The 8,079-nt window shown below is 44.6% G+C and overlaps 1 protein-coding gene across 1 annotated transcript in view; it reads left to right on the top strand.

Moving 5' to 3' along the window:
- Positions 1-7,889: 7,889 nt before the first annotated feature.
- PRDM2 (PR/SET domain 2) overlaps positions 7,890-8,079 on the top strand; it is a 109,793-nt gene continuing 109,603 nt past the window's right edge. The window contains exon 1 of the mRNA XM_079777447.1: positions 7,890-7,907. The gene's annotated coding sequence lies outside the window, so the exon portion shown is untranslated. The remainder of the gene's footprint in view (positions 7,908-8,079) is intronic.

Below are 8,079 nucleotides of genomic sequence, written 5' to 3'. Positions count from 1 at the left end.
TGTCCTATAGTTTTCTGAGTATAGGTTTTTTACTACCTCCTTAGTTAAGTTTATGGAATGTATCCCTTTTTAAAGGCACCTTTGTGTTAGCACCTATTCGTCTGGTTACTTGGTAGATGCTGTCCATAGCCAGGAGGCCATTGGCTTTATGAGAGTAGGGACTGAGTCTTGTTCACCTTTTTAAATTGAGAGGTGGCTCTGCCTCTTGGGTCAGTTTTGGAGTCTGCACTTAGTTATTCCTGGGTTTGAATCCTACTTTGACCATATACTTGGACAAGTCACCAAACCTTTCTAGGTGTCAGTGAATAACAATAATAATACCAAAGGTATAATAATAATAATAATAATAATAATAATAATAATACTTGAGTCATGAAGTTAGAGATAATTATAGAAAGCACTTATCACAATCTCCATCACATAGTAGCAAGATGCTTATTAAACAGGTATCATTTCTGTCTCCTCTTTATCTGTTACAGTGCCTTACTCATAGCAGGTACCCAAACAGGTTTGTGAAATGAACTATGAGAGTTGGGATTATGAGGTTGGTGTATCGTAAACATTGTATCTCTCTGAATAAATAGGAGCCTGAAGAATGTTCCTCGCACTGGCTTAGAGCAAGAAGCCAGAAAAGGTTGAAGCTGAAATGGATCTTGCCAAGGTGATAAAAACAGGTAAAAGTATTTCACTTTTATTGCTTCTCTCAGCATTTCAGATGTTGTGTTATAAAGTTGTACACCTAAAGTTTATATAATGTCATTAACCAATGTTACCCCAATACATTTAATAAAACCCCAAGAAAAGGTGGAAGCAAGCCAAGCATCTACAGGGAGATGAATGAATACACAATATGTACTATATACATACAATGGAATAGTATTCAGCCTTAAAAAAGGAAGAAAATTCTCACATATGCTACAACATGGATGAACCTAAGGACATTATGCTAAGTGAAATAAGCCAAATATACAAACTCATCTAGACAGAAAGTAGAGCAGTGGTTGCCAGGACCTGGGTTTCAGGGAGAGGAATGGGGAGTTATATGTTAAGGGGTGTAGAGTTTCAGTTTTGCAAGATGAAATTCTGTGTTATGTGCATTTTACTACAATTTTAAAAATGCTGTAATCTTCTGTAAAAGATTAATTTCTTGCTAAAATATTTGTTCTTCAATAACTACTATAGCCATAGTGTTTCATAGAGTGTATAGAAAGCACAGATATACATATAGTATACAAAGAGATAAACAGTATATCTATGATATTAAAATTTCATGGTGGAGGAGGCATAACTAGGAATAAATGTCCCCAAAAAGCTTCTGGGGTGGAGAAGGTAATGAAAAAAAAAAAAAGGTTGAGGAATATTCCTTTTCCTTGAGTTCGTGTTCCACATTCCAACTGAGCAGACAGATGGCTGACAGAGAGTCTAGAAAAGCAGGTATAGAATAATCTCTGGTAGGGTTTCTCAACATTTTGGTGTTTGGGACCAGATAATTCCTTGTTGCAAAGGGGGCTGTTCCGTACATTGTAGGTGCCTAGCAACCTCCGTGGCCTCTCCCACTAGGGGCTAGTAGTATCCAGCACCCAGTATGACAAGCAGACTATCTCCAGATGCTGTGAAATGTCCATTTGGGGGCAAAAATCTCACCCTGGTTGATAACCACTGCTCTGCAATTAGGTAAAGTTAATAATAACCTGGCCTATGTGTAGGTTTGAGTAGAGGCTCAGACAGGTTGATGACAATGTCTGGCAGGTACTGGCAGGCGCTATCTTGGCTGTGACATCTGTATGGCTACTGCACATTGTTTAAGTGATGACCTCTGGGACAAAGAAACGCCATGCCTTCTGACCCTGTTTGTGAAACTTTGGAAAGGTGTCATGTTTCTATTGAAAGCCAAAGAATCTGATGAGGACAAGAGAGTTTAAATTTGGGGGGAGGGGTGGAGGAGGAAAACATAGGCAAATTAAATTGGAAAAAAAAAAAAGTGAATTTGATGTGCAGGCCCGGAGTGCTTGCTTAGCTGTAGCTACAGAGCCTCTATTTAAGTGACAAAACAATGCACAGGTCTTTATCAATCAATACTATTGATTGAGAGAGCACTTGTGCCGACCACCATTCGGATAATGGAGGCGTGCACAACTCTGTTTTCACTCTCAAGGGGCTGAGAATATGCTTTGGAATTAAGACGTGCATGTGCAGTAATTAGATCAACATGGGGCAGAGTATATGGAAAATTGCTGGTGGGGGTCACGGAGGAATTCGTAAATAATCAATGTGGGATTTACTCCTATATTGGGCTGACTTGTGTCCCTCCAAAATTCACGTCCACCCGGAACTTCAAAATGTGACCTTTTTTTTTTGGAGATTCTGCCTTTGCAGATATAGTTAGTTAGGATGAGGTCATACTGGAGAAGGGTGGGCCTTAAATCCAATGACTGGTATTCTCTTAAGAAGCTCCTGTGAAGACACAGAGAGACACAGGGAAGAGGGCTATGTGAAGATGGAGCCAAAATTGGAGTGATGTGTCTACAAGCCAAGGAATGCCAGGGCAGCCACCAGATTCTAGAGGAGTGGCCTGGGACAGATCCTGCCTCGGAGCCTCCAGATGGCACCAACCCAGCCAACACTTTGATTTCGGACTTCTGGCCTCCATAACTCTGAGAGAATAAATTTCTGTGGTTGTAAGCCACCCAGTTTGGGGTACATTGTGAAAGCAGCCCTAAGACCGTGGTCGGCAAAATGTGGCTCGTGAGCCACATGCGGCTCTTTGGCCCCTTGAGTGTGGCTCTTCCACAAAATACCACGGCCTGGGCGAGTCTATTTTGAAGAAGTGGCGTTAGAAGAAGTTTTAAGTTTAAAAAATTTGGCTCTCAAAAGAAATTTCAATCGTTGTACTGTTGATATTTGGCTCTGTTGACTAATGAGTTTGCCGACCACTGCCCTAAGAAACTAATATAAGTCCTAAGGAACATTTCATCACAAAGGTGGCTTCCTTGTCCTAACTGGTTTGGCTCAGTGGATAGAGTGTTGGCCTGTGGACTGAAAGGTCCCAGGTTCGATTCCAGTCAAGGGCATGTACCTTGGTTGCGGGCACATCCCCAGTAGGGGGTGTGCAGAAGGCAGCTGATCGATGTTTCTCTCTCATCGATGTTTCTAACTCTCTATCCCTCTCCCTTTCTCTCTGTTAAAAAAAAAAAGGTGGTTTCCGAGGAGAGGCAAAATTGGTGTTGGGGGAGAGAAGGGATGATGAGTGAATTCTGAACAGAAAGTAAGGTGAGAAAAAACAAAGAGAAAAATATTTCCAGAACACAGGTGGGGTGGTAGAAGCGTGGGCTCCTGTAACACAGGGTTCATGTGGATGATGAATGGGCGCGGCCTGGGTGGGTCGGATGGGCCATATCGTCTGTGGACACCCCTGTAAAGGGACGCACAGGAGCTTCCAATCTGGGAAACGAATGCTGGCTGGGATTTACTGCCTCAGTGCGATCTGCATGTTCCTGAGCCTGATTTATCTTCTGTTCCTTCTCATGCTGCTTGCTATTTCCTGCTGAAAAATATTTTCACTTACGTCTGTGTTGCCAGCCTATATATTTTATTCATGCTCTTGTGGTGAGTTAGTGAATTAATTCTGCCTTCGAGGAAGACAAAAGCTACAATAACTTTCCCATTGTGTTCTCTGGAACAAGCATTGACCTTTGAACCTGTTAGCACTAGAGCAGGGGTGAGGGACCTTTTTCCTGCCAGGGGCCATTTGGATATTTATAACATCATTCACGGGCCATACAAAATCAACTTAAAAATTAGCCTGCTATGTTTGGTCAAACATTTAATGAACTCACCCCTACTGCCTCGGCAGGGCCAGACCAAATGATTTCACGGGCCTTATCTGGCCCACGGGCCAGACGTTCCCCATCCCTGCACAGGGGTGTTCTGAAACAGGAGTGAATGTTGTTACTTAGGGACATCTGTGGGGGAAATTCTGAGCCTTTTAATGGATTTATTAACGCGTTTGTTTCTAAAAATGTGGTTTAGGAAGTGCGATGGAAAAAATCTAGAAACAGTGTTGTAAATTTTCTTATAAGAGGGAGTACGTTTATTTTGGGGGCCATGAATTTGAATCGGTTAGGAATGTTGGCATCTTGGAGTTGGTTTTCTTTCTCTTCTTTTACATGGAAATAAAACATTGAAATAAGGAGCGGGTGCAAACCCTCATGGGCACGTAGGGAGCATAAGATGCTGTTGTGGTCTCACGCTCGGCTCTGCTGTGCTTTGGGAGCACGTGCCGTCTTCTCCACGAGACCCCAAGTTCGTGGAGGACAGCGGCGGTGTCTTTGTCCTGGTGTCCTCCCTAGTGCCCGGAGCGTGTGGCACTGAGAGCATCTGGATGACCGGGAAGCAGTGTGTGTGGCCAGTAGACAGATCATGGACTTTGACAATGGACAAGCCCTTGAGTCCTGCCTCGGGCACTCACAGTTGTGCTCAACAGTCTAAGACAGTTGCTGCTGCTGTTGTATCGTAATATAAGGTGCTGGCGCAGACTGGCGCGCAAAGTTCCCCTCCTTGTCCCCCGTTTCACCATGAAATGTCACCATTGCTAAGATTCCCCCTATACATTTTGTTGTTGTTGTTGTAAATCCTCACCAGGGAGTGAAGGGACAGAGGGAGGGAGAGAGATGAGGGGGAGAGAGAAAGAGAGAGAGAGAGAGAGAGAGAGAGAGAGAGAGAGAGAGAGAGAGAGAGAGGGAAACATGAATACGAAAGAGACACATCCATTGCATCCATTGGTTGCCTCTTGCACGCACCCCAACCGGGCTGAGATCAAATCTGCAAGCCAGGTACGTGCCCTCGGCCAGGGCTGATCCCCCTATCCGTTTTGAGGCTGTAGAAATTTTCACACTGAAATGATGCAGCCCCAAATGTCTATTATGCAATAACACGGATCTTTAACCCCTAGAGTTTCTTTAAACTTCATTTATTCTTTCCTAAAGAGAACCCGAATCCAAGTTTCAAATCTTTTGACTAGGTGGGCTTGCTCACAGGCCATTCTGTGGTTTCCATTATAGCCATATGCTGTCTTTTCAATGCACGATGCCTTTAGTCCACACATATTTGCTCTAATCCAGCCACATCAGAAGAGCCAGGGAGACTTTTTCTCCCATTGAAAGTGTCTATGCATGTGCCAGGCAGTTCTGGGTACTGGGATGTTGTGATGATGATCATATCCTCTGTAAAGGTTTCGCACACCAAGATACAAAGCCAGCCAAGTCCCCATACGAGTCATACCTGTGTAGAGAGGAGTTTCATTCATGCTATCCATTTAGACAGAGTGTATTTTACACTTCCATCCCTAATACAAAAAATGGCCCATGAAATGTGGTAAAAATATCTGTTTCCTTCCCTCATCCTCTAGCAGTATACCTCACTTTTTCCAAAGAGGCCAAAGAGTAATATTTGACATCTCAGACGGATGATAAATATTCATGAAATTATTCATGAAGTATTTGTGATAGTTCATGTCTTTTTTAGAGTGATTTGATAAAATACATATATTTGTCCTGAGAAGTAACACAGGTTGTAAAATATAAAAATGGTAAAAAATACACAGGTGAAAAATACACTATGTCTGATTAGCAGGGAATTTAGAAGTGCTGAGGATATACTCAGCATGGCAGGCTAAATAATGATCCCCAAAGATGTGCCCACTTCCTAATCCTATATAATAAAAGGGTAATATGCAAATCAACCCAACAGGGGAACGACCAGTCGCTATGACGCACATTGACCACCAGGGGGCAGACGCTCAATACAGGAGCTGCCCCCTGGTGGTCAGTGCACTCCCACAGGGGGAGCACCGCTCAGCCAGAAGCTCTGAGCTGGGCTCATGGCTGGTGAGCGCAGCGCAGTGGTGGTGGCAGCGGGAGCTCCTTGTGGAGCGGGCCTAAGCCATTAGTCAGACATCTCCTGGGGGCTCACGGACTGTGAGAGGGTGCAGGCCTGGCTGAGGGACCCCCTGAGTGCACGAATTTCGTGCACCGGGCCTCTAGTCCCCACATAAAAAGAGATTTTGCAGATTGGATTAAGTGAAGCATGTAAGATGACAGGATAACCTGGATTATTGGGTGAGTCTTTAAATGTAAGTACATGTATAAGAGGGAGGCAAAGGAAAATTTAATCACACAGAGGAGAAGGTGATGTGAAGATAAAGCAAAGAGAGATTTGAAGATGCTGGCCTTGAAGATTGGAATGCTGTGGTCACAAGCTGAGGAATGCTGATAGCCATCTGAAGTTGGATGAGGCAAGGAATGATTTTCTTCTAGAGCCTCCACACAGAGTGTGGCCCTGTCGATGCCTTAATTTTGGCGCAGTGGTACTGATTTTGGATTTCTGGCTTCTAGAACTGTGAGTGAATCCATTTCTGTTGTTGTGAGTCACCCCAAATGAGGTACTTTGTTATAACAGCCACACGAAACTAATGTGCCCAGTCATTTTAGATTGTCAGGGGGAACAACTACTTACTACTCTGTCAACCACTTCTTGGCATGATGCAATGTAGTATAAATTCTGGTTCACCCTCTCACTTCTAACTTAACATTCCTTTATTTTTCCTTTGCATTCTACTGCAACCGGATGGCAGCTGGGTTTCTTTTAGATTTTTGATTTGTACATTGGTGTTTTGATTGTGGATGGAATGGTGGAGTCTCCCTGACTTTTTTTTTGCAGACACTTCCGGTGATTTTGATGCATGGATCATGCTTCCAGGCACTGGTCTAGGTAAGGGGTGGAAGTCTGATCAATGCTCTGACCCACACCGGAGTATACTATTTTGGTGACATACAGGGGAGTATTACCTAGATCTAGGGTATCTTTGCCTTGAACAGCGGAATAAGCAAACTCATGAGGGTTGATTTCTTTTCTTCTTATGTTCCGTGCTAACCCTGCCATGTTTCAAGGTCTTCATAAAATTTACTCGGATATCTTCATTTGTTCACTATGACCGGATCATTAGGTACAGCATCACCCCTTTGCAATATGCTGGTACATCATGATTTCTTAAGATTAAACCCTAGTTAGCTATTTTCAACCGTTTTCATCAGATACAAATTACTAAAATTCTGAGGCACACCAAAAATATATATATTTTTGATCTGACAGAAAAAAATAGGTATAACTTTGATTCATTCACACCAAATGGCTATTTTTGTGTTGTTTGTTGTCATTTTTTTTCCTCCTGGTTAATCCTAACCCGGGGATATTTTTCCCCTGATTTTTTTTTTTTTTTTTTTTTGAGAGAAGGGAGGAGAGAGACACAAAAACATGGATGTGCCACATCCATTGATTACCGCGGTATGTGCCCTTGACAGGAATTGAACCCGGGACCCTTCAGTCTGCAGGCCCACGCTCTCTACACGGAGCCAAACCGATTAGGGTTCGTTCAGGGCCCCTGACTAAATACACAGGTATTGCATGTTTTACACATTCTTGCAGCACACCCGCTGACAATCGCTGCCCCAGTTCCATAAACGGAGCTGTGTGCCCCCCTCCTAAGTTTCCAAGGTGACCCTGCGTCTAACCTCCTGTCTGTCCCCCAGGCCTCACATTGCCCATTCCATTGAGATTCTTCCTGATTTCAAGCTCAGGTCGTAACTTTATCTGGAAGTGCTCCCAGCTTCACCAGCAAATGCCATTCCTATGCGACAACTCCCAGCTCTATCTCATCTCCAGCCTCCTTTCCAGCTGCCCGCGAGCCATCTCCCCTCCGACGTCAGCCCAGTTCATCGCCAGGAGAGGCCAGGAGAGCTTCTTCCGCACCCACGCCTGTCGCCTAGGGGCGTCCTCCGATGTAAACAAGCTCCACGAGGACCAGGCCAGGGTCCTGTCCGTCCGGGGCCGGAGCCACAACCCCTGGGACGGTGCGGGCAGCAGGGCGGGCGGGCACTGGACACTCGTGCGGACGAGGAGCAAAGAGCCGCAGCGGCGCTGCCCTCGGGGCGTTTGATCTTTTTGGGGTGAGACTAGCCTGGTCCTCTCGAGGCGAGCGAGCGAAGAATGGGGTGGAGGGTCCTCGGTGATAAGCCCATTTCG

The sequence above is a fragment of the Cnephaeus nilssonii genome (assembly GCF_951640355.1).
Source record: "Cnephaeus nilssonii genome assembly, chromosome: 7".
Taxonomy (NCBI): domain Eukaryota; kingdom Metazoa; phylum Chordata; class Mammalia; order Chiroptera; family Vespertilionidae; genus Cnephaeus; species Cnephaeus nilssonii.
The sequence above is the reverse complement of the archived record's forward strand: the minus strand, read 5'-3'. Positions and strand labels throughout refer to the sequence as shown.